The following is a 26,021-nucleotide window of genomic DNA, read 5'->3' on the forward strand; positions in this document are numbered from 1 at the left end:
AGAGCAGGCTGGGGTGTGTGTGTGGTTAGCTACCACAGATTAGTATCTAATAAAAGAGTGAATTTGACCCCTTTGCATTCTCTCTCTCTCTCTCTCTCTCTCTCTCTCTCTCTCTCTCTCTCTCCCTTGCTCCTCTTGATCTCTTTCTGTCTTACACATTGGGATGACATAACATGAAGACCCTAGCTTGATATGAGCCTTCTTACCTTGGTAATAAATTACATTTTTCTTAGAAAATGCCCAGCTTCAGGTACTCTGTGAAAATGGTGCAAAACGAACTAAGACATTCTGATTGGATATTTTTCATAATTTTTTTTCATGGGCTGGAGAGGTGGCTCATCAGTTAAGAGCACTGACTGCTCTTCCAGAGGTCCTGAGTTCAATTGCCAGCAACCACATGGTGGCTTATACCCATCTGTAATGGGATCTGATGACCTCTTCTGGTGTGTACTCATACACATAAAATAAACAAATAATTCTTTAAAAGTTTCCATACACAGAGGCTTAAAATGTATTAGGCACATTAATAAAATATTTAAGAAAGAGTTCTTAAAACAAGCCATAATTTTATAGTTGTTATTGTCTCTTACTTTCTTAGCTGTATTTTTTAATGAATTTAATGTGCTTTCAAAAGTTTTCTTTTTAAATATTTTCAGTTCCAAAGTGATGAGATGAACTTTAAAATCCTCCCTAGAAGGATGGTTTTAAGTGGCCCAAAGGAAGAAAGTATGAAAAAGATGCTGGGCTGAATGTGTGTGACATTTTAACCACTGTATTGGTCTTTAATTTATGTACCTTTCTCATTACAAATGCATACTTTAGTGGCCCTGGTATATTTTCAGAGTTGTGAGACAGTCATCTGAACAGTCCAGTTATCAGACCATCTCCATCAGCACAAATAAACAGACAAACAAACAAAAAGCAAACATAATATCCATTAGAGTTTAACCTCCATTTCCAACTCTTGGGCCTAATCAACTGTTAATTTGCTTTCTCTTTATAAATCTTAGCCATCTCATATAAATTGAGTTATGCAATATGTAGGTTTTAATGTCATCACATGAATGACTGAATTCAAATAGGAATAAATATTTATATGTGCACTAGGTACACAGTCTAGGATATAGGAAATGAGTGTATTGTGGACAGAAAATACAGTTTATTTTGCTGGCTTTTACTTAATTTGTAGTAGTATAAATAATTGGAGTTCCGGGTGTTTCCGTATTTAGGACAACACTGGTGCTGGTGTGTTTGCTCGTGCCTTTATGTATCCTGGAGACAAATCATCGGCTGAGTCCTTAACCACTCCAGGACTGTTCTGCTACACGAGAAATACAAACCCTGGGGAACGTTAATCACTTCCAAGCTATATGTGGGCTTTTCTTACTCCCAAGAAAGCAAGTGTCGCACAGCAGACTGAAGGCACCACGTGAGGAGCACTTAGTACGCCTCAGAGCTGCTGCTGGTGTGAGACCAGCATGGGCTCCTGCTTCTTTTATTAGCTCACCCTCACAGACAAAAGAGCTTTTCACCAGCATGGACTCACAGCCACTATTCAGAAGGCCTGACATCTAGAATTTAATATTATGAAGCCATGTCCTAACCTCACATTTTAAATATTTATTTACTTGTTTATTCACTTTTTAATGTGTATGAGTGTGCTGTTTCCATGTGTGTCTGGGCACCTTGTGCGTGCCTGGTGACAATGGAGGCCATAAGAGGGTATTAGATGCTCCAGAACTGGAGTTATGGTTGTTGAGCCATGATTCGAGTGTTAGGAATAGAATTCTGGCCCTCTGGAAGTGTATCCAGTGTTCTTACCTGCTGAGCCTGAAGGATGGAGAGATGGCTCAGTGATTAAGAGTACTTTCTGCTCTTGCAGAGGACCCAGGTTCTGCTTGCAGAGCCCACATCTGGGATTGCCAAGGAGGGTAGCTGATGTTGGAAAAACTAACATTACTTGAGTAGGGAAGGCCCTTTCTTTACTTTGAGGGTGCTTTTAAAATTTTACTTTTTTGAAGTTTAAAAGAAGCGTTTTAAGAAAAACCTTTTAATATGTGTTGCAAGCAATCCAAAATGTGTGTGTGTGTGGTGTGGTGTGTGTGCATGTGTGTGTTTGTTCTCCCAACCCCATCTAGACCTCTGCTAGTTACATATGGTCTCTTTTCAGCCAGCATAATAAAAGAGCAGGATAGAAAGTGAACTCAGCATATTTTAGTATGGAAATAGCTTGTTCTATTGAGTCCCAACTTATCCCTCTACAGAATAATATGTATTAGGTAATACTTTAAACATTATGTCTAAATGAAAAGTCACATATTTCTTTTTAAAACACTAACTTAAAATAAAGTCTTAAAAAATCAACCTGAAATCAATCAGGCATAGTGGTTCCCACCCTGAATCCCAGCACTCGGGAAGCAGAAGCAGATGGATGTCTGAGTTTAGGCCAGCCTGGTCTACAGATCGAGTTCCATAACAGTCTGGGCTGCATAGTGAGATTCTTTCTCAGAAAGACAAAATGAAACAAAACACACACACACACACACACTCACACACACACTCACATGCTTGAGCTCTTTTTTGGACCAACTGACTAAAAAAAAAAAAAAAAATCCCAAGCAACAAAACAAAACAAGCAAAAAACCAAAGGCAAATTAGATCTCAGGTTCAAGTGGTGGTATTCTAGTGCTGATATGTAGTCTTTCAGAGAACCGGTGGCTATAGCAGAGTACTTTGTTTCCTTCCGTAGTCGTTTCCTGGTACAACTCCAACTCACCCCAGCAAGTTATGAAGGAATTTTCAACCTAGAATGCTATGTCTTCTGTATTAGTCAGGGTTCTCTAGAGTCACAGAACTTATGGATAGTCTCTCTATATTAAGGGAATTTGTTGTTATGACTTACAGTCTGTAGTCCAGCTAATCCAACAATGTTCAGCTGTGAATGGGAAGTCCCAGGATCTAGCAGTTTCTCAGCTCTATGAGACTAGCTGCTTCAGCTGGTCTTGTGTAGAAACAGAAATGCAAGCAGGAGAAGAACAAATCTTCCTTCTTCCAATGTCATTTTGTAAATCTCCAGCAGAGGGTGTGGCCCAGATTAAAGGTGTGTACCACTACACCTGGATCTGGGACCTGCCTTATCCCAGGCTGACCTTGAACTCAGATCTCCTTGCCTTAGTCTCCTGGGATTAAAGGCATATACCACCTTTTCTGGGCCTAAGTTTTCATGGCCACTATGACTCAAGCCCTCCATGCCACTATCCAGGTCAGAAACTTGTGTCTTCCAATCTCAAGATCTGGATCACAGGTGAGCCTTCTAATTCTGGCTTGTAGTTCATTCCAGATGTAGTCAAGTTGACAAGCAGGAATAGCCATTACATCTTCCTAGTTGTCCAGGGTGCCTCAGTGTTCATCCTTTTTTCTTGATTGACATTTACATTGACCCTTAGACCACTGAAATGAAGATCTTATCCATGATTTCCTCCATAGTGAGGTCATTCTTTACTCTGTTGAACATTTACTTCTATCTTACTGTCTTAGTTAGGGTTTTACTGCTGTGAACAGACACCATGACCAAGGCAAGTCTTATAAAAAACAACATTTAATTGGGGCTGGGTTACAGGTTCAGAAGTTCAGTCCATTATCATCTAGGTGGGAACATGGCAGTATCCAGGCAGGCATGGTGCAGGAGGAGCTGAGAGTTCTATGTCTTCATCCAAAGGCTGCTAGTGGAAGACTGACTTCCAGGCAACTAGGGTGAGGATCTTATACCCACACCCACAGTGACACATCCATTCCAACCAGGTCACACCTATTCCAACAAGACCACACCTTCAGATGGTGCCACTCCCTGGTCCAAGGATATACAAACCATCACACTTACTATAGTGTAAATGGCATTGAAAAACTATGTTTGAAATTACATTTTTTTCCATTTTTTATTAGGTATTTAGCTCATTTACATTTCCAATGCTATACCAAAAGTCCCCCATACCCACCCACCCCCACTCCCCTACCCACCCACTCCCCCTTTTTGGCCCTGGCGTTCCCCTGTACTGGGGCATACAAAGTTTACGTGTCCAATGGGCCTCTCTTTCCAGTGATGGCCGATTAGGCCATCTTTTGTTACATATGCAGCTAGAGTCAAGAGCTCCGGGGTACTGGTTAGTTCATAATGTTGTTCCACCTATAGGGTTGCAGATCCCTTTAGCTCCTTGGGTTCTTTCTCTAGCTCCTCCATTGGGAGCCCTGTGATCCATCCATTAGCTGACTGTGAGCATCCACTTCTGTGTTTGCTAGGCCCCGGCATAGTCTCACAAGAGATAGCTACATCTGGGTCCTTTCAATAAAATCTTGCTAGGGTATGCACTGGTGTCAGCGTTTGGATGCTGATTATGGGGTGGATCCCTGGATATGGCAGTCTCTACATGGTCCATCCTTTCATCTCAGCTCCAAACTTTGTCTCTGTAACTCCTTCCATGGGTGTTTTGTTCCCAATTCTAAGGAGGGGCATAGTGTCCACACTTCAGTCTTCATTCTTCTTGAGTTTCATGTGTTTAGCAAATTGTACCTTATGTCTTGGGAATCCTAGGTTTGGGGCTAATATCCACTTATCAGTGAGTACATATTGTGTGAGTTCCTTTGTGAATGTGTTACCTCACTCAGGATGATGCCCTCCAGGTCCATCCATTTGGCTAGGAATTTCATAAATTCATTCTTTTTAATAGCTGAGTAGTACTCCATTGTGTAGATGTACCACATTTTCTGTATCCATTCCTCTGTTGAGGGGCATCTGGGTTCTTTCCAGCTTCTGGCTATTATAAATAAGGCTGCTATGAACATAGTGGGGCATGTGTCCTTCTTACCTGTTGGGGCATCTTCTGGATAAATGCCCAGGAGAGGTATTGCTGGATCCTCCGGTAGTACTATGTCCAATTTTCTGAGGAACCGCCAGACTGATTTCCAGAGTGGTTGTACAAGCCTGCAATCCCACCAACAATGGAGGAGTGTTCCTCTTTCTCCACATCCACGCCAGCATCTGCTGTCACCTGAATTTTTGATCTTAGCCATTCTGACTGGTGTAAGGTGGAATCTCAGGGTTGTTTTGATTTGCATTTCCCTGATGATTAAGGATGTTGAACATTTTTTCAGGTGCTTCTCTGCCATTCGGTATTCCTCAGGTGAGAATTCTTTGTTCAGTTCTGAGCCCCATTTTTTAATGGGGTTGTTCGATTTTCTGAAGTCCACCTTCTTGAGTTCTTTATATATGTTGGATATTAGCCCCCTATCTGATTTAGAATAGGTAAAGATCCTTTCCCAATCTGTTGGTGGTCTTTTTGTCTTGTTGACGGAGTCTTTTGCCTTGCAGAAACTTTGGAGTTTCATTAGGTCCCATTTGTCAATTCTCGATCTTACAGCACATGCCATTGCTGTTCTGTTCAGGAATTTTTCCCCTGTGCCCATATCTTCAAGGCTTTTCCCCACTTTCTCCTCTATAAGTTTCAGTGTCTCTGGTTTTATGTGAAGTATGGATCGATTCGCATTCTTCTACATGATAACAGCCAGTTGTGCCAGCACCAATTGTTGAAAATGCTGTCTTTCTTCCACTGGATGGTTTTAGCTCCCTTGTCGAAGATCAAGTGACCATAGGTGTGTGGGTTCATTTCTGGGTTCAATTCTATTCCATTGGTCTACTTGTCTGTTTCTATACCAGTACCATGCAGTTTTTATCACAATTGCTCTGTAGTACAGCTTTAGGTCAGGCATGGTGGTTCCACCAGAGGTTCTTTTATCCTTGAGAAGAGTTTTTGCTATCCTAGGTTTTTTTGTTATTCCAGATGAATTTGCAGATTGCTCTTTCTAATTCGTTGAAGAATTGAGTTGGAATTTTGATGGGGATTGCATTGAATCTGTAGATTGCTTTTGGCAAGATAGCCATTTTTACTATATTGATCCTGCCAATCCATGAGCATAGGAGATCTTTCCATCTTCTGAGATCTTCTTTAATTCTTTCTTCAGAGACTTGAAGTTCTTATCATACAGATCTTTCACATCCTTAGTTAGAGTCACACCAAGGTATTTTATATTATTTGTGACTATTGAGAAGGGTGTTGTTTCCCTGATTTCTTTCTCAGCCTGTTTATTCTTTGTATAGAGAAAGGCCATTGACTTGTTTGAGTTTATTTTATATCCAGCTACTTCACCGAAGCTGTTTATCAGGTTTAGGAGTTCTCTGGTAGAATTTTTAGGGTCACTTATATATACTATCATATCATCTGCAAAAAGTGATATTTTGACTTCCTCTTTTCTAATTTGTATCCCCTTGATCTCCTTTTGTTGTCGAATTGCTCTGGCTAATACTTCAAGTACTATGTTGAAAAGGTAGGGAGAAAGTGGGCAGCCTTGTCTAGTCCCTGATTTTAATGGGATTGCTTCGAGCTTCTCTCCATTTACTTTGATGTTGGCTACTGGTTTGCTGTAGATTGCTTTTATCATGTTTAGGTATGGGCCTTGAATTCCTGATCTTTCCAAAACTTTTATCATTAATGGGTGTTGAATCTTGTCAAATGCTTTTTCTGCATCTAACGAGATGATCATGTGGTTTTTGTCTTTGAGTTTGTTTATATAATGGATTACATTGATGGATTTTCGTATATTAAACCATCCCTGCATTCCTGGAATAAAACCTACTTGGTCAGGATGGATGATTGCTTTAATATGTTCTTGGATTCGGTTAGCAAGAATTTTATTGAGGATTTTTGCATCGATATTCATAAGAGAAATTGGTCTGAAGTTCTCTATCTTTGTTGGATCTTTCTGTGGTTTAGGTATCAGAGTAATAGTGGCTTCATAAAATGAGTTGGATAGAGTACCTTCTACTTCTATTTTGTGAAATAGTTTGTGCAGAACTGGAATTAGATCTTCTTTGAAGGTCTGATAGAACTCTGCACTAAACCCGTCTGGTCCTGGGCTTTTTTTGGCTGGGAGACTATTAATAACTGCTTCTATTTCTTTAGGTGATATGGGACTCTTTAGATGGTCAACTTGATCCTGACTCAACTTGGGTACCTGGTATCTGTCCAGAAATTTGTCCATTTCGTCCAGGTTTTCCAGTTTTGTTGAGTATAACCTTTTGTAGAAGGATCTGATGGTGTTTTGGATTTCTTCAGGATCTGTTGTTATGTCTCCCTTTTCATTTCTGATTTTGTTAATTAGGATTTTGTCCCTGTGCCCTTTAGTGAGTCTAGCTAAGGGTTTATCTATCTTGTTGATTTTCTCAAAGAACCAACTCCTCGTTTGGTTAATTCTTTGAATAGTTCTTCTTGTTTCCACTTGGTTGATTTCACCCCTGAGTTTGATTATTTCCTGCCATCTACTCCTCTTGGGTGAATTTGCTTTCTTTTTTTCTAGAGCTTTTAGATGTGTTGTCAAGCTGCTAGTATGTGCTCTCTCCCGTTTCTTCTTGGAGGCACTCAGAGCTATGAGTTTCCCTCTTAGAAATGCTTTCATTGTGTCCCAAAGGTTTGGGTACGTTGTGGCTTCATTTTCATTAAACTCTAAAAAGTCTTTAATTTCTTTCTTTATTCCTTCCTTGACCAAGGTATCATTGAGAAGAGTGTTGTTCAGTTTCCACGTGAATGTTGGCTTTGCATTATTTATGTTGTTATTGAAGATCAGTCTTAGGCCATGGTGGTCTGATAGGATACATGGGACAATTTCAATATTTTTGTATCTGTTGAGGCCTGTTTTGTGACCAATTATATGGTCAATTTTGGAGAAGGTCCCGTGAGGTGCTGAGAAGAAGGTATATTCTTTTGTTTTAGGATAAAATGTTCTGTAGATATCTGTTAGGTCCATTTGTTTCATAACTTCTGTTAGTTTCACTGTGTCCCTGTTTAGTTTCTGTTTCCACGATCTGTCCCTTGATGAAAGTGGTGTGTTGAAGTCTCCCACTATTATTGTGTGAGGTGCAATGTGTGCTTTGAGCTTTACTAAAATGTCTTTAATGAATGTGGCTGCCCTTGCATTTGGAGCGTAGATATTCAGAATTGAGAGTTCCTCTTGGAGGATTTTACCTTTGATGAGTATGAAGTGTCCCTCCTTGTCTTTTTTGATAACTTTGGGTTGGAAGTCGATTTTATCCGATATTAGAATGGCTACTCCAGCTTGTTTCTTCAGACCATTTGCTTGGAAAATTGTTTTCTAGCCTTTCACTCTGAGGTAGTGTCTGTCTTTTTCCCTGAGATGGGTTTCCTGTAAGCAGCAGAATGTTGGGTCCTGTTTGTGTAGCCAGTCTGTTAGTCTATGTCTTTTTATTGGGGAATTGAGTCCATTGATATTAAGAGATATTAAGGAAAAGTAATTGTTGCTTCCTTTTATTTTTTTGTTAGAGTTGGCATTCTGTTCTTGTGGCTGTCTTCTTTTTGGTTTGTTGAGGGATTACTTTCTTGTTTGTTCTAGGGCGTGATTTCCGTCCTTGTATTGCTTCTTTTCTGTTATTATCCTTTGAAGGGCTGGATTCGTGGAAAGATATTGTGTGAATTTGGTTTTGTCGTGGAATACTTTGGTTTCTCCATCTATGGTAATTGAGAGTTTGGCCGGGTATAGTAGCCTGGGCTGGCATTTGTGTTCTCTTAGTGTCTGTATAACATCTGTTCAGGCTCTTCTGGCTTTCATAGTCTCTGGTGAAAAGTCTGGTGTAATTCTGATAGGCCTTCCTTTATATGTTACTTGACCTTTCTCCCTTACTGCTTTTAATATTCTATCTTTATTTAGTGCATTTGTTGTTCTGATTATTATGTGTCGGGAGGAATTTCTTTTCTGGTCCAGTCTATTTGGAGTTCTGTAGGCTTCTTGTATGATCATGGGCATCTCTTTCTTTATGTTTGGGAAGTTTTCTTCAATTATTTTGTTGAAGATGTTTGCTGGTCCTTTGAGTTGAAAATCTTCATTCTCATCCACTCCTATTATGCGTAGGTTTGGTCTTCTCATTGTGTCCTGGATTACCTGGATGTTTTGAGTTAGGATCCTTTTGCATTTTGTATTTTCTTTGACTGTTGTGTCGATGTTCTCTATGGAATCTTCTGCACCTGAGATTCTCTCTTCCATTTCTTGTATTCTGTTGCTGATGCTCGCATCTATGGTTCCAGATCTCTTTCCTAGGGTTTCTATCTCCAGCGTTGCCTCGCTTTGGGTTTTCTTTACTGTGTCTACTTCCCTTTTTAGTTCTAGTATGGTTTTGTTCATTTCCATTACCTGTTTGGATGTGTTTTCCTGTTTTTCTTTAAGGACTTCTACCTGTTTGGCTGTGTTTTCCTGCTTTTCTTTAAGGGCCTGTAACTCTTTAGCAGTGCTCTCCTGTAATTCTTTAAGTGACTTATGAAAGTCCTTCTTGATGTCCTCTATCATCATCATGAAAAATGCTTTTAAATCTGGGTCTAGATTTTCGGTTGTGTTGGGTTGCCCAGGACTAGGTGGGGTGGGAGTGCTGCGTTCTGATGATGGTGAGTGGTCTTGATTTCTGTTAGTAGGATTCTTATGTTTGCCTTTCGCCATCTGGTAATCTCTGAAGCTAGCTGTTATTGTTGTCTCTGTTAAGAGCTTGTACTTCAGGTGACTCTGTTAGCCTCTATAAGCAGACCTGGGAGGGTAGCACTCTCCTTGGTTTCAGTGGGTAGAGTATTCTCTGCAGGAAAGCTCTCTTCTTGCAGGGAAGGTACCCAGATATCTGGTGTTCGAACCGGACTCCTGGCAGAAGTTGTGTTCCACTCACTAGAGGTCTTAGGATCCCGTGGGGAATCCTGTGTGGGCCCTTGCGGGTGTCAGGCAACTCCGCTGGCCAGGAAGCCTGGGGTTCGAGTGGAGCGGAAGGGGCTTTTGCCCTGGGTCAGGCCCGGGCAGTCTGCTTCCCTATGTACCGCAGTCTCAGGTTCCACGCGATTGGATTGGGGCCGGCGCTGTGTTCCACTCACCAGAGGTCTTAGGATCCCGTGGGGAATCCTGTGTGGGCCCTTGCGGGTGTCAGGCAACTCCGCTGGCAAGGAAGCCCGGAGCTCGAGTGGAGCGGAAGGGGCTTTTGCCCCGGGTCAGGCCCGGGCAGTCTGCTTCCCTATGTACCGCAGTCTCAGGTTCCACGCGATTGGATTGGGGCCGGCGCTGTGTTCCACTCACCAGAGGTCTTAGGATCCCGTGGGGAATCCTGTGTGGGCCCTTGCGGGTGTCAGGCAACTCTGCTGGCAAGGAAGCCCGGGGCTCGAATGGAGTGGAAGGGGCTTTTGCCCCGGGTCAGGCCCGGGCAGTCTGCTCGAATTTACATTTTATATGTTATTTTCAGCTCTCCTGTCAGCTAAAATGTTACAAGTATGTGATATTAACTTATAGTTATTAAATCTGCAGAAGAACTCAAGGATATGCAGATATATTGCCATATGTTGGTATCACTATATATTCCAGCTGTATTGGATCCAAAAAGAGAACAGCATAATTTTCAACTCCTTTTTCATTTCTTTTATTTAACAGTCCTAGTTTATGATGCTCATTCTCTTGAGGTCCAGTGGTCAATCAACAAGACTCTAAGCCAGTGGTTCTTAACTTACTGGTCTTGACTCCTTTGGAAGTCGAAGGAACCTTTCACAGGGGTCGCATATTAAGTATCCTGCATTTCTGATATTTGCATCATGATTCATAACAGTAGCAAAATTACAGTTATGAAGTAACAATGAAAATAATTTTATGGTTGCAGGTCACTATAACATGAGCAACTCTATTAAAAGGTCACAGCATTAGGAAGGTTGAGAGCCACTGCCCTAAGCAAGGGTAGTAAGCTGTGTCCCACAGACCAATTTTCTGTTGTCTGTGTTTTATATGTGTATATTAAAAACATGTGTGGCTTCTTCTTCATATTTGCTTTCACGTTATTATAGCAGGGTCAAGGAGCACACACAGCCACCATGTGTCTTGCAAGGTTAGAAAACGAAAACGACAACCCTCACTTTTTTTATTATCTCCGGATGTGCTGCTCTCTTACTTAGTCTGTTTAAAAAGAGAGGTAAGATATGTTCAGTTTCAGAAGAAAAATAATGTTCAAAGGGCACCGTATGACAGTTTTGTGCATTTACCGTTGTCGTTCTTCCACCGAGTAAGTGCGCTTCTCATCCTCCTGTTCCCAGACAAGTGGGAGAGCGAAGCGTGCCACAAGAGGATTCGACTTCATAGCACATTTTAAGCTGAAGGGTCTTCTCGTCGCATAAAGTAATTTCCAACCTTAAGCTGTAGAGGCAAATCAGAGGTAAAGGCTCTTACTGTCCATCAGTGGTTTCTTACGCTTCTATAAGAGTGTGAAGCAAGGGTTTGGGGCTTTGAACTCCAGTGTGCTCTGGCAGAGATGATCTGCCACTCCTCCAGCTCGCTAGCTTCTAGCCAGACGGCAGTGAACGTGCAGGGATGGGAAAACGGATGAGCGGGCTCCCTAAGCTCGACTGTTTACTGATAATTGGCATTTATTTGTTTAATGTCTCTACCTGTCAAAAGCTCTCTCAGTGACGATGGCAAACGACTTCTCTCTAGGGTCGAGAGCTTCTCGGGCATGCAGGGCTTTCAGTGCTAAAGCCAGAACGGCAGGGAAAAAAGGACAAGGTACTTTGAGATTTGATGTGTGTGTGTGTGTGTGTGTGTGTGTGTTCACATGCCGCATTGCATATGTGGAGGTCAGGTGAAAACTAACTGGAACCAGTTCTCTCTTTCCACATGTAGGATCCTACTCAGGCGCTCGAGCTGGATAGCAAATGCCTTTAACCACCGAGGCATCTCACTGGCCCAGTAATAAGGTATTAAATAATTGAGTATTGAACTTCCATTGTTAGAAGCCTAGGACTCTGATCGCGTTCTTATCACAATTTACCCAATTTATTTATTCAAGGCAGGATCTTATAGCCAGGTTAGGTTTGAATTCATTATGTAGTCACGCGTGACTTGGAACATCCGATCCTTTTGTCTCCAGCTTCAAAATGTCAGTGCTCCAAACTGCCAGATGACTCTAAAAGATGCTAAAAGTAGCATCTATCTAGTATATCCAGAGCACTTTCTAATATAAACTTCATAAGATCCTACTCCGTGTATACTAGCTGCCACTTTTATGTAGAAATTGAAACTGTTTATATTGCCAGATCCATCATTTATGATTTTTGAGTTTTTAGCTGACATAAGTTCTGCCCTGCCAAGACATCCAAACCTACTTTTAAAAACCTGATATGTTTTGATTACATACGCAGAAAATCAGTGAGATCCTATTAAATTGATTAGACTTAAGAAATGTATTTTGTAAAGTAGGTAATTATAAAGTTCAAAGAAAATAGAGTAATAGTCAATTAAAACTGGGACTAAATTATCGTATTCAATCTTAATTAATTTATTTTCATTTTATTGTTATTTGTTATTATTACTGTTATTGTTATTTGATAAAGAGTCTTGCTATGCAGATCTGGCTGGCCTTGACATTACTATCTAGATGCACCCTGTACTCCGTGGAAGAGTCAGCTTCAGATGGTAAAAGTGAGAAGAAAATGAACTAAAATATGCTTATACATAAATAAGCCAAAGCCATAGATAAATAAGCCAAAGCCATAGATAGTAATCATAGTATCTTATTAAAGACACAAATAAATGTAAAGACATACTGCACCCTAGACACGGAGATGTTTCAAATGTCACATTTTTCCTAATTGAAATGCACATCTAACTCAGTTCCTCTCAAAATCCCATCAGTCTTCTCCAAACTGAAGTATGTGGGTTTTTTATTACCATAAAAGAGTTTTGAAGCCGGGCGGTGTTGGTGCACGCCTTTAATCCCAGCACTTGGGAGGCAGAGGCAGGTGGCTTTCTGAGTTGGAGGCCAGCCTGGTCTACAGAGTGAGTTCCAGGACAGCCAAGGGGGAGGAGGAGGAGGAGGAGGAGGAGGAGGAGGAGGAGAAGGAGGAAGGGGTGAGGGTGAGGGGAGGGGGGAGGAGGAGGCAGCAAGCAATGTGGAAGACAATAGTGTCATAAATGCAAATTTATCAGCAAGCATCACTTTAGGGAACATATTGTAAGAGCAGTAAGGGGTGACATCTCTTTAACCTAATACAAGAATTCAAACAACTTTGGCATGTGTTTTCTAGTTGGATAGCCAAGCAGCTGTTGTCTTGTACTCAGCACAGACTTCAGTCAGTCTACAGTATCATTTCTCGATTTATTGAATACATGTTGAGACTGTCTCCAGTCCAGAAGAATGAGTCATTGTCTGTCCTGAGAACTCCTGAAATGTGTTGCTCCTGTGATGATCTAAAATGTAACAGTTTTCAGTCAGCCCTGATTCTTCCCAGTGTCAGTTAATAAGCCCAATAAGAACTTGGTACCACCCAGTGGCCATTAATCAGCACAATCAGCTTTGTCATTCCTCACTACTTCATCCCTTACTGTACAGAGAAGTTCCACAACACATTCTGTGGTGGTGTTAGCATTAAAACACGTAAGCAGTTCAGAAATGTCTGCTTGTTTTTTAACAACAGTCACTCACTTTACTTACACGTCGTCTAATGTGTCCTGTAGGTGATGCTATCGTCCACCAGAGGTCTCTAGCTCACTGATAACTGATAACTGAATCTCATTTACAGAATATGCTAAATCTCTGCAGCCCATACAGTAGCCACTAGCTGTGTGTGGCTACCTAAATTTTACTGAGATCAAATGAAAGAAAAATTCAATCCCTCAGTTGCCTTACTTATTTTAAGTGCTCTGTAGCCGCATGGGGTTACTGGACCCTGTGCTGGATGGAACAGATACCCGCTGCTTCTATCACTGTCGAAGGGAAAGCAAGTGTGCTGAGCCGAGTTCTATACATCTAGGAAGAAATCAAGGGTGGGACATTGAAAGAAAGAAATGTAGCCCCCCCCCCAAAGTATCAGAAAGCCTTGATATTGTGCTCAGCTGTGCCTTGTGCAAGATGATAGGCATTGAAGGTTGCTAAACATCCCTGGGCCTGAACTTGCTTCTAGATAAAATGAGTCAGATCTGAATGTTCTCAAACCTAAGACACTGGGACCCATTTCCACAGTACAGAGCCACAGTGCAAGCTCCTTATTGTCTCTGGCCCAGGAAAGAGGCTGCCATGGACCTGGACCATGATGGCAGTGGCCACCTGATGTCAGGATGCACTCAGAGTCACTGGAAACCATGACTTTCAGAAAGGTTGTGATAAACAGAACTGGCCAATTGTTTAAAAGGCCACGTTAGAAGACAATGGCTAGTTTTAATGTATATATTATTTTCTATTTTACTTAATTTGGGCCCTTTAAGTGTGATCCTGATCTTAGTCTTAATTGTTACTTAAGTGCATTACTTCAGTTAGAATATTTCAAAATAACGCCATGACTGCATTTCAAGGTCTGTGGTTATTGAAATACAGATAATCGCTTCTCCTTGTAAGATACCATCCCTCGGAAGGGATGTCACTTTTTTTTTAAACTTTTCATTGATTCTTTGTGAATTTCACATCATGCACCCCAATCCTATACTAGATCCTTACCTGGACTCCTCTTGGATATCTTGTTGTTGCCCTGTGTCATGGAGATCCTTCCGCTTTGGTTCTGCGGGACCAGCCCTTCATGTGCTCCAGCAGTTCATAAATGGGGTGGATGTTAGGGTGGGCCAACTCAGAACCTGCATCTTGGCCTGCTTGGTAGCTGAATTGGTTGACATGACAGCTCTCCTGTGACCACGCTGTGCCACCGGGCCAGCTCTCTCACTTTGTCCAGTTGAGGGATGGGGCCAGCTTGTCTGAATGCTGCAGTCAGTGAGAGGTGGGGCCAGGTCTGTGAAGCCCTCTGACATCAACATGACCGAGACCAGGGATGACTGTATAGCTTTTGGTGGTAACATGGGCCATAAACATTGACACAGACACAGATCATTGCTGTTGCAGGGACACAGACACAAACACAGCCTTCAGCAGCAGCTTGGGGGCAGGGGGGCAGGGGGGCAGATGTTGCTCTTTTTATAGAGACATCTACATGAACTCCAGTCACTGGTCTAGGTATGAAGCACTTGAAGAACTTGGACTTTTGAATTATACTATTAAAGAAAAAGGTTAAGGTTCTCATATGCCTGCTTCTCTCAAAGCTTAGCTATTTTTGAGCCTAGAATTTCTGTCGCAGGTAGGATTCAGTCTTCAGTAAGTGGGCCAGACTGCTGTGCTTCGTGGCTTACCATTGTCATTCATAGTGGCCTGGCTATGCAGAAAATCAATCACAGAACTGAGTTTAATAAGGAGAACGTGGGGAGAAGGAAGCAGATGAAAATGCAAACTGTGGTCAGCAGGATTCAGTGGCACTTCCAGGTGCTTTGTTAGCAGGAATTAAAAAAAAAACAACTTTACACAACCCCACCTGAATTCTTTCAACTACAATGTAATGCAAAGAAAATCCGCGCTAATTATGAGCAGGAACATTATCTATTAATATGTTAATGAAGCAGGTTTGCTAATGGTGAAAGACCTGAATTTTAATAAAATCTTAAGAGCTCCTTGATTACGTGTTTGTTAGTCGATCTGATCATTTAAAATTATCTCTAGGTGGCTTTACATGGAATAAAACCTACATTAGAACTGTATTCTAAACAGGCCTTAATGAAGCAGGTGAGGATACCACCTGTGACATAAACACAGGCAGCCAGAAATTCACTTCAAAAGAAATGGAAACTAGTGAACACGAAACATGTTATCATACCTGCCAGTAACAGCTTTCAATGTAGGTAATTTATTTATGCATTTGCTTGCTAATTTTCTCAAACATATTTGCTTATGAAAATAATGTTCGATTGAATTAATGGATACTGCCTTTCAATATTGGAAGTGTTAGTTTTTCATAAAAGAAATATTCTAGTGTCCTGTTTGACAACAGCCCACACATACATGAAAGCTTTTATCCCAACCGATCCTAGATATCTTTTGAAGAAGACAGTAGTCATCAACTATCCAAGGCACCCAGAGTTGGTGTGTAGGGATATCAAAGGTGTGCCTCTGAATAGATGTGATCTTGTTCTGTGTTCTCCAAGATGATCTTGGCATCAAAGTGCCTAGTTGTCTGCATCTGCATCCGTAGAAGGTAGGGAAGGCACTTGGCAGCCTTAATTTTGCATATTAAAATCCTAAGGCTCCGATTAGTGGGTGAGTTTAGACCGAGATCCTGAATATCCCAGAGAGCAGAGCAAAACCCTCTGATGTAAGACCTGCCTCTGTGTGAGCCCAGGAGATGCAGGGGTGGATGGTCCCAGAAGCTTGCGTTCCAGGGCTTTCCTGCGGTGTAGCTGTGGCTCTTCCCTGTTCTGAATGAGCAGGTTACAACAGGGTTAAGTGAAGGAAGTGACATTAATACTAGAAGCCCCGAGTCAGTGATCAAGATCCCAAATGTAGGTGACTGTATTGGCTGATTTTGTGTCAATTTGACACAGGCTGGAGTTATCACAGAGAAAGGAGCTTCAGTTGAGGAAATGCCTCCATGAGATCCAGCTGTGGGGCATTTTCTCAATTAGTGATCAAGGGGGAAAGGCCCCTTGTGGGTGGGACCATCTCTGGGCTGGTAGTCTTGTGTTCTATAAGGGAGCAGGCTGAGCAAACCAGGGGAAGCAAGCAAGCCAGTAAAGAACATCCCTCCGTGGCCTCTGCATCAGTTCCTGCTTCCTGACCTGCTTGAGTTCTAGTCCTGCATCCTTTGGTGATCAACAGCAATGTGGAAAGTGTAAGCTGAATAAACCCAACTTGAGAGTTCTTGTTCATGATGTTTGGTATAGGAATAGAAACCCTGCCTAAGACAGCAAGTGACAAATGCTATTTCAAATAAAAACATATTTTTTTTAGAAATCAGAAAATAATTCAGAAGAAAACAAGACAGAGAGATGGAGGTAGAGGGTTTCATGTTGATAAAAGTAAGTCACTGAGCTTCAAGCTGCTGGCACGCATGGGTTCAGCTCTGGAAAGAAAAAGCAGTCTAATGTTTGTGCAGGAATAGAAACCCTGGCTAAGACAGTGACGTTGGGTCCCTATACTAAAATGAGCCCAGAATTAACTGAAGGAAGTAGGTGGTATGGAGTAAGGAAGAGCTGGGGCTTCTATCCCTAGCTTGTGATGCACAGGTTTGAAGAGTCTGGAGAGATGAGGTCACAGCTGGAAATCACTTTTGAAGATGGAACCCGGTCTGAGAAACCACCTGCTTCTTCCTTAGTGACTTTGTTCCTGCAGGTAACCATCCACATTCATCAGATTTATTTATTTACCAGGGTATTCATCTGATGGGTTCAAAATAACCCAGTATTTAATAATCATTAGAAATTATAATGAATGGTTGCTTACATTTTGGTATTGTATCTTTCTGGGATTTTCCAGGCAGCCCCCTTCTCCCTCCTTTAAGGTCAACATGACTCGGACTTCAGACAACTGGTCATCTAAACGGGTTCTACCTGGGCTCCTGGTGAGTTTCCTTGATGGCATGCTGCCCTCTAGAGGTTGAAGCAAACAGCACCGCAGAAATCAACGAGGGAGTGGTCTGCTGGCCTCACTTTTCTTAACAAAGATTCAGTCTTCATCAAATTTTATTTCAGCACTAGGAAAAAAAAATAAATCATAGAAAGTATTAGCTATTTTTAAAGGTCTTAAATCAGGTGACATCAGGCCATCAGATCTGGCCCACCCCACACATGTATATATACCTTCCTTATCTCCTTCCTCCCTCCCTTCCTTCTTCTTCAGATGGAGTGTGCAGCATTTGGCTAGCCTTCATGAGACCCTGGGCACCACTCCCAGTGCCTCAAAATAAAGTAAACAAACAATGCATTAAAACGCATCAATAAAAATCTGCCACGGGGAAGAGAGTGAGAGACATGTACACCCACCCAAAGCTCCCTACTTAGGGCAACAACCCCAGCTTTCACTGGTCTTTGCATGTGCTGTCATACTTAACTCTCAGCTCACTCTTATAGAGATATTAAAGACCACAACACAGCAGAAAACCGCAAAGCCTACATTTGAACCCAGTTTTCCTTATTTCAGAACTTATGCAGATTTTGTCAATAGGAAAACAGACTATCACATAGCATTTGAATGACTGTCTTTATTTGCTTCTGATTATATATAATAATCATGACTTTAGGGTTTTTTTTAAATAAAAAAGAGTTTATAGATTTAAAACTATGACAACCAGAGATTTTGCCATTTGACAATACATTTACCTAAACCTCAATTTGGCTAGCATAGTCAAGACAGACAGACATCCAAGTATGAAAAATGTGTATTGTTATATAGGTGATGGGCCAGGGGGAAAAGAAATTCCTAAAATCTGCAGTTAAAGAGACAAGCTTACAATATCAAAAGCTAGAAACACAAAGCAGAGTAAGAAAAATGACATTAAAAGTGAACTAATGGGGCTGGAGGGGTGGCTTAGCCATTAAGAGCACTGACTGTTTTTTCCATAGGTCCTAAATTCAATTACCAGCAACCACATGGTGGCTCACAACCATCTGTAATGGGATCCAATGCACTCTTCTGGTGTGTCTGAAGACAGCCACAGTGTACTCATACACATAAAATGAATAAAATCTTTTTAAAAAAGTGAACTGATGATAATGGGCAGGAAAGTGTTCACTACACGTTTTAGATCCCAGCACCAAATAAAAGCCAGAGACATGGCAACTTGTACCTGTGTAATCTCAGGATGCTCTCGTAGGCTTGGTAGCCAGATAATCCAGCCAAGTTAGTAAGCATTGGGTTTAGTGGGTTCGGTGTCAAAAACTAAAGTAAAGCATGATAGAGGAAGATGCCCGACATTGACCTTTGTTCTTCCGAAGCACACACACACACACACACACACACACACACACACAAACGCATATGCATGGGCATATACTCATGCCTACACCATACACATATGCAAGTAAATGATGATCTCTCACCTCCTAGTGCTTTCTGCATCACAGTGTGGCCTGGAGGGTGCTCAGCAGAGACACACACTTCCCTACTTCATCCTCATCCCCATCCCAAGCTCACTGAACTGCACAGAAGCAGAGACATCAGAGCAGGCTCTCGAGCCCTTTTTGCTGCCACAGAGGCTGTGTTAGTGGAGAGTAGTTAGGGTGGGAAAAAATCACAGCCAGAGTCCTTGGGGTAATAAATACGGTGGCTGACCCTTTCCATGTACAGTGCTGGGTGGATAAATCATACCGTCACGGAATCTCAGATGTGAAAAGAGCTTTGTGAGTTAGGCTTGTAATTCATCGAAGATGCACAAACTCTTGTCTAAAATCCCCAAATGGTTTGCAGGGCCTTGCCTGTATCCAGGACATTTCCTGGAATCTGCCCTTAGCATAACATCCATCCACACTCCCTCTGGCAGGTGTTAGGAGATTTGAAGGCAAATACTTACAGTTAGATGGGATTTCCCTAAATTCTGTCTTCTTCAGGGAAGAACACGTACTCCCTCCCTCACAGCTGGTACTGACCATCCTCCCCATTGACCATTTGCTCCTAAGACATCCTCAGAGTGCAGGAGCGCCAGCGATCATTCTGTGATAATGGGGTGATGTCATTGGTGAGTCCCACACTTTCTGGAATGTCTCCTGGCCATGGGGGTGGGGAAAGCAGTGCTGAGAAAGCTGTAAACAAGATAAATTTTAAAAGTTGTAGAGTCTCCTTTTGTGAAAGAAACTACAAGAGGAAGATAAAAATCTGCCATTTAATAGTCAAAGTTTCCTTGAGGAGTGGCAAGCTGCTTGTGAATGGACGCTGCTTAAAAAAATACACATGATATAAATTAGCCTTGTAGTGTATATGCATGTATGAAAAGGATGAGGGGGAGGGACAGGGGGAGGGGAAGGGGAGGGGAGGAGGTTGTTTTAGTTACTGTGATTACATAGCCGATTTTCCTGCTGGCTAACTTAGTGTATCCTGTTGCAATTTCAGGCCAACTTTCTGGGCCAGAACTCAATTAAAATTCTCTGGCGTTTGGGGCCATGACTCATTTGGTACGGCATTTGCACTGTGAGCATAAGAATATGGATTTGGATGCCCAGAACCCGTACAAAATGCCTGATGAGGTGATACATACCTGTACTCCCAGGGATAGAAAAGTGAGAGACAGTGGATCCTTGGAGGCTCATGGGTTAGCTGGCTGGATCTGGATCTAGGCTGTTGAGATATTCTTTCTCAAACAAAAACCGGAAGGCACCTGAGGACTGAGACCTTCGTGGATTGCACATACACACACACACACACACACACACACACGTGCATGCACACACACATTCACACACATACATGTACACCCACATGCACACACATGTACACACATACACACACTCGTGCACACACACACACACTTCACAACTACCACCTCCTCCACCATGACCCCACACAAAGTGCACTGTAACTCTTTATGTCTCCCTACCCCGCCCCCGCGCATCTCTTGTTCCTTTGCAGATGTTTGAGGAACTTCTTTCCTATGTTAAGGTTTCTTTACCCATTGAAGATTTCTTTTTCAGATCCTGTTTTATATATATATATTTTTTATTAGGTATTTTCCTCATTTACATTTCCAATGCTATCCCACAAGTCCCCCATACCCTCCCCCCCCAACTCACTCCCACTTTTTGGCCCTGGCATTCCCCTGTACTGGGGCATATAAAGTTTGCAAGTCCAATGGGCCTCTCTTTCCAGTGATAGCCGACTAGGCCATTCAGATCCTGTTTAATACATTTCTTTATTTTTCTCTGGAAGACATGGCTTGTAAGATAGAACCAGAAAAGTAACTATGTCAGCTCTAATGCCAAAAAATAAAAATGAAGAGAATTTCACAAGGGTTATTTGCAACACATTAGAATTTTTATTGTTCCTTGACAACACTGGGTTTGTCGTGATTCATGTTCTCTCAAGCACAGCCGTTTATCTTCATTGGTGTTGTCAAGTCACTGGAAGGTGAGAGCATTCACTGCCACCAATGGCTATGATAGCTTGTTTGGCATAAGGAGCTAAAAAAAAAAAATCCAGAGTGAATTTTTTGACATGAAATCTTCCATGAAAATACAGTGTTTTCTTTCTTCCCTTGGAGAGAAATTTGGTTCTAATTCAAGGTGAGGAGTGGTGTATCACCTCCCTAGGTCCCCCCAAGACACCCCCAAGAAAAGTGTTGGACTGAGAAAGTTCTCCAGCCAGCATCCCAGCTCTGGCTTCTGCTGGTCCTAGAGTGACTAGGCTTCACTCACTTACAGGCATTTAGACCATGTTCCCCGGAGGGAGGGCTGCCTTGTGTTCAGAGTCACAATACAGAAGTGAATACAAGGTATCCTTTATGTGGTCTCTGTCCTTGTGGCAAACGAGAGAAGTGAATGAGAAGATACGGAAGGGTGGCACTACAGATCTGTGGTAGAGAGCAGAGTGCGGTGTGGAGTCTGGGTGTGACCCTCAGAGCTGGAGCTGGAGCTGACAGGATGGGGGATGGTGAGGCATGTGCTTAGATCAAGGTGGGAAGGAGCCTGTGATGTCAGAACACCATGAACGAGTGCGAAGGGCTGAAAAGAAGAGCCTCGTGAGCTAAGAGACCTAGGGGGATTAAAGGCTGGGCATGGAGGCCTGTGCCTTCAATCCCAGGAATTGGGAGGCAGAGGCAGAGGCAGAGGCAGAGGAGGCAGAGGAGGCAGAGGAGGCAGAGGAGGCAGAGGAGGCAGAGGAGGCAGAGGAGGCAGAGGCAGATGGACTTCGATGAATGTGAGGCCACCCTGGTCTACCTAATGACTTCCTGGTCAGTCAGCACTGGGTAGTGAGACACCCCCCCCCCCAAATCTCAAAATAAAGTAAAAATAAAAGAATCAGGGAAATTCAGTATATCTGACACTGTTGGGAGTGGTAAAGGAATGGGACTAATAGCTGTATTTTAACTATTAGGAAGTTGGGACTTGATTCAACATGTTCTAAGTAGCCACTTGCTAGGTTTTCAGTGTGTAAAAAAAAAAGCAATATAATGTGGATCATGTAAATAACACTGATGTCTATGTATGTGGAAAAGAAGAAAAATTCAAAGTAGAGAGGAGGTAGTCACAACCCAGCTGAGAGGGAAAGGTGACCCATTCACTGCTGTTCTCTGAAGCTCAGCCTCTGGACTCACATCTGGACCAAATGCTCCAGACTCCATGTCTCATTCATCCCCCAGTGCTATTAAGCCTTTTTGAGACAGTCAGGTTGCCATAGTTGTGCCTGTCTTACATACTTTGTTTTCTATGTTTTATGAGGCTTCGAGGCCTGCCTTTTGCCAGTACCCAAGGACAGCAAACAACTTACTTACCTCAAGAGGACGTCTTATATGCAGGAGAAAAGGGTCCTCTACAAGCCAGCTCCCTCTGACTTGCCTGGTATTCAAGCATCCAGGATCTTGTCCTGTGCACTCCATCCCTTTCATGAAAGTCCAGTGTGGGTTCTTCCCATTCTCTTCTGATACAGTCTCTGTTTCTAGGAAGTCCCTGTGCTTCCCACAGGGTTCTCTGTCTTATTTTGAGTCTTCTTCTTCTTCTTGAAAACTGCAACAAGCCATTTTTTTTTCTACATCAATGATCCCCTGGTTTGTTAGCTTTATCAGATCTGAATTTAAACAACCACCACCAACCAAAAGGAAAAAGGACAAAAACAAACAAATAAACAAATAGACTCCCACAAAAAACAAAAGTCAAAACAGAGCCAAAATAAATGCCAAAAGAAACAAGAAGTCCACAAACAATCAAACAAACAGACAAAAACATTGACTTCATTTTGTGTTGACCAACCACTCCTGGACATGGGACCCTTTGGCCAACAACACAATAAGGTATAACCTACTCCTGTTACTGGGAGTTTTACTTATTAGCATAAGAGGTCTAGTTGAGGCATTGTCTTCCTATTATCTGCTAATTCTTTTCATATATGTATAAATTTTAAGAAAATATCATTCTTTATGTTTATATCAACACAATGTGTCTCTAGTCCCTGGAAGATTTAAAGTTTTATTATATTGGCAGTGGAATTCAGCAACTTGATTCTGTGATGCCCAAAGTAGTTTAATTTATCTTTATTATTCTTGGGGTTTTAGACATATAAACTTTTCAAAAATATTTTCAACAAAATTGGACATTTTTGGTCATCATTTCTATAATTCTATTTTATACCCCCTTTTACTCTCAGTTGACATAGAATAAACTGTGGGTTATTGGGACACAGATTCATATACCATTCAAGAGCATTTCACTTCACACAACTAGGCAAAGACTAATTAAAATGTATATCATAATCCCTAGGTCAACCACTAGTTTTTAAAAGACAAGACATGTATAGTTTATAAACCAATGATGGAAATAAGGTCATCTGGGAAATGAATATAAAAATACAACAATAGTACTTCACTCCCTTTAGGATGGCTACAACCAAAACCAGAAGATAACAAGAGCTGACAAGAAAGGAGAAAGCAGAAGCCATATGCAATGTTGGTGGCAGTGGCAGTTGGTAGCCGTGATGACTAATAACATAAAGGTTCCTCAGAGTCTTACAATAGATCTTCTGTGTGATCCACCTTTCCGTTCTCATACAGACCTGAGAAAATTAAACCATAAGATGGGCATGGGGACACACATCTGTAAATCCAAGCACTGGGGAGTTAGAATCAGGTAGATGCCAAGTTTGAGACAAATCTGGGTACGTGGTAACAGTATATGAACCTGTGTCCCAATACCCTAAGGGTATTCTAAGTCAGCTGAGATAGCCTAAGAGTGAGATCATGTTTTGAGAGAGAATAATGCATGGGGAAGATGTTAAAAGGAATCTTGAAAAAGGCTCCTGTACCAAATGATCACTGTTACATTATTCAAAATAAACAGAAATTCAAAAGCAACCATATTGGAAATCTTAGTATAAAAATGTAGAAGTTATGTTGGTTCTGCCCTCCAGCCCCATGCTCTCAGAAATAAAATATATTACGAATATCTTGGCCATATAGCTAGGCTCTTCCCTGACTAGATGGTAACTTAAGAGAACCCATTTATTTTAATCTACATTTTTCCACCTGTCAGGATACCTGTGCTCAGGTACCATACATCCATCTCTTCACATCTTCCTAGGCACATCTCATGTGTCTGTCTCTATCCCAGAATCCTCTCTGCCTCCCAGATGTCACACCTCTATTTCCTGCCTAAGCCATAGACCAGAAGCTTCTAATTGATAGTTGATTCATAATATATTCTCTATACAATTTCCCTTTTTAGTCCAATAAAAGACTCTTTTTCCTTTAAATACAAATTGAATACAATTATGACAATTATGAAAACTATAAGGTATGATATACATTTATAATATCCAGTCCGTACTATTTGGCAATTAAGGAAAACATTTATTACCTATCCTATCTTGGAGTTTCAATGTTTTGTATCTATCTCAACTTTTATCTTAACTTGTATTATTAACCTAAAAACCTGGGTTAGACCTAGAACATTTTCTTAAAACTTAAACAACTTAAGCTTACAGTAGGACTATGACTATCTAGACTTCAACCCCAGCAGATGCCTGAGGAATAAATATTATCTGATATGCAAGAAGTTTAGGGATGTAGCTTCCAAAAATTACAGAAATGACAGAGACAGTTGACTGCCTAGACAATTCCCCAATATTCGCTATAATTTTGGAGCATCTACCTTCAGCCTTCTGGCCTAGTATATCTGTCAGACCTTTTGTGAAGTTGGAATTATAAAGGACTTGCTTATCCTGTATTAGCAGAGCTTGGCAATTGACTTTGCTGCATCTGTTTGTCCTTTCTGGGCAGATTCGTCTGTAGTTGAAGCATGGGCATTTTCTTTGCCCAGAGGCTAACTTGCCACAACTGAAGTTAACTCCATATGGGGGTCACTGATACTCATCATCTTCTTTGGAATGGGGGCACTGCCAGAAGCAGACATGTCTCATAGTCAAAAGATCTTTTAATAATGAAATAATTTTAAATGCCATTTTCTGTGGCCCTCTGAGATTTTTAAAGACCATCTATAGTTTATCTGAATTGTCAAACATTATTTATTCTTAGCCATTTATTATATTAATAACCTTGGAAACATTTTATTATAATTAACTAAACTAGTATCTAATATAACCACAAGCTTGACAATTAATTTGTATTTCTTTTAAAAAAAATTTTTAAATTGTTTTATTCATTTATATTCCAAATGTTGCCCCCTTCTCAGTCCCCCTCCAAGAGTTTTTTACCCCACCCCTCCTCCCCTTTGCCTCTGAGAAGGCACTTCCTTCCCACCCCAACTCACCCACCAGCATTCACCCAACTAACCAGAACCCCTGGGAGCTCCTAGAGACTATACTACCAACCAAAGAGCATACATGGACTGGTAATTTGTATTTCTTAACTATCCCTAATAGTGCATAACTTGAATTTTTTAATCATCCCTAACAGTTTGTAATAGCAGCTTTCAAAAGGACTAGAACTTTATATTGCATCTTTCAGAATTGTATAAGTACAACACCTCAAATAAGCATTGAGAACACACACAAATATATACATATATAATGTGTATAAAATAACCTTAATTTGTATCAATATACAATAATCTATACCAATGAATCAAAAATAACTTTATTTCTTTATCAATATACAAACTTCTGTTCCAATGTAACAAAATATAAAGTCAATTTTGCATAAATATAAAGATCTTTACCAATGTAAGATTATGACTATAAGATTTTTTTGGTTTAAGAATAAATTCAATAATCTATGCCTATTTGTCTAGTGCCTTATAATTTTTATACCCCCTTTTCTTTAAGCCCCCTATCCTTTATTTAAGAAATAAAGAATAGAGAAAAGAATAGGGAAGATATAAATCCTGGAGTATAAGCTCTCTATTTTATTTCTTCCCTATCCAAGACCATAATTATTTATAATATTCTCCTAAAATCACAACATATCTATAACTCATAAAATGACCAAAACCAT

At 41.2% G+C, this 26,021-nt stretch overlaps 2 long non-coding RNA genes across 4 annotated transcripts in view; both read left to right on the forward strand.

Moving 5' to 3' along the window:
* The window catches only part of Gm26973, a 90,578-nt gene that overhangs the window by 37,211 nt on the left and 27,346 nt on the right, over window positions 1–26,021 (forward strand). The gene's annotated exons all lie outside the window — the stretch shown is intronic.
* On the forward strand, window positions 16,659–20,154 carry C87198 (expressed sequence C87198). 2 transcript variants are annotated; one of them, NR_046003.1, is made up of 5 exons: window positions 16,659–16,766; window positions 17,147–17,266; window positions 17,411–17,495; window positions 19,508–19,607; window positions 19,979–20,154. It is a non-coding gene; the product is annotated as an expressed sequence C87198 (long non-coding RNA). The 2 variants fall into 2 exon arrangements; NR_046002.1 differs by having other exon boundaries at window positions 17,161–17,266; window positions 19,480–19,607.

Source organism: Mus musculus, chromosome 12 (assembly GCF_000001635.26).
Source record: "Mus musculus strain C57BL/6J chromosome 12, GRCm38.p6 C57BL/6J".
NCBI classification, from domain to species: domain Eukaryota; kingdom Metazoa; phylum Chordata; class Mammalia; order Rodentia; family Muridae; genus Mus; species Mus musculus.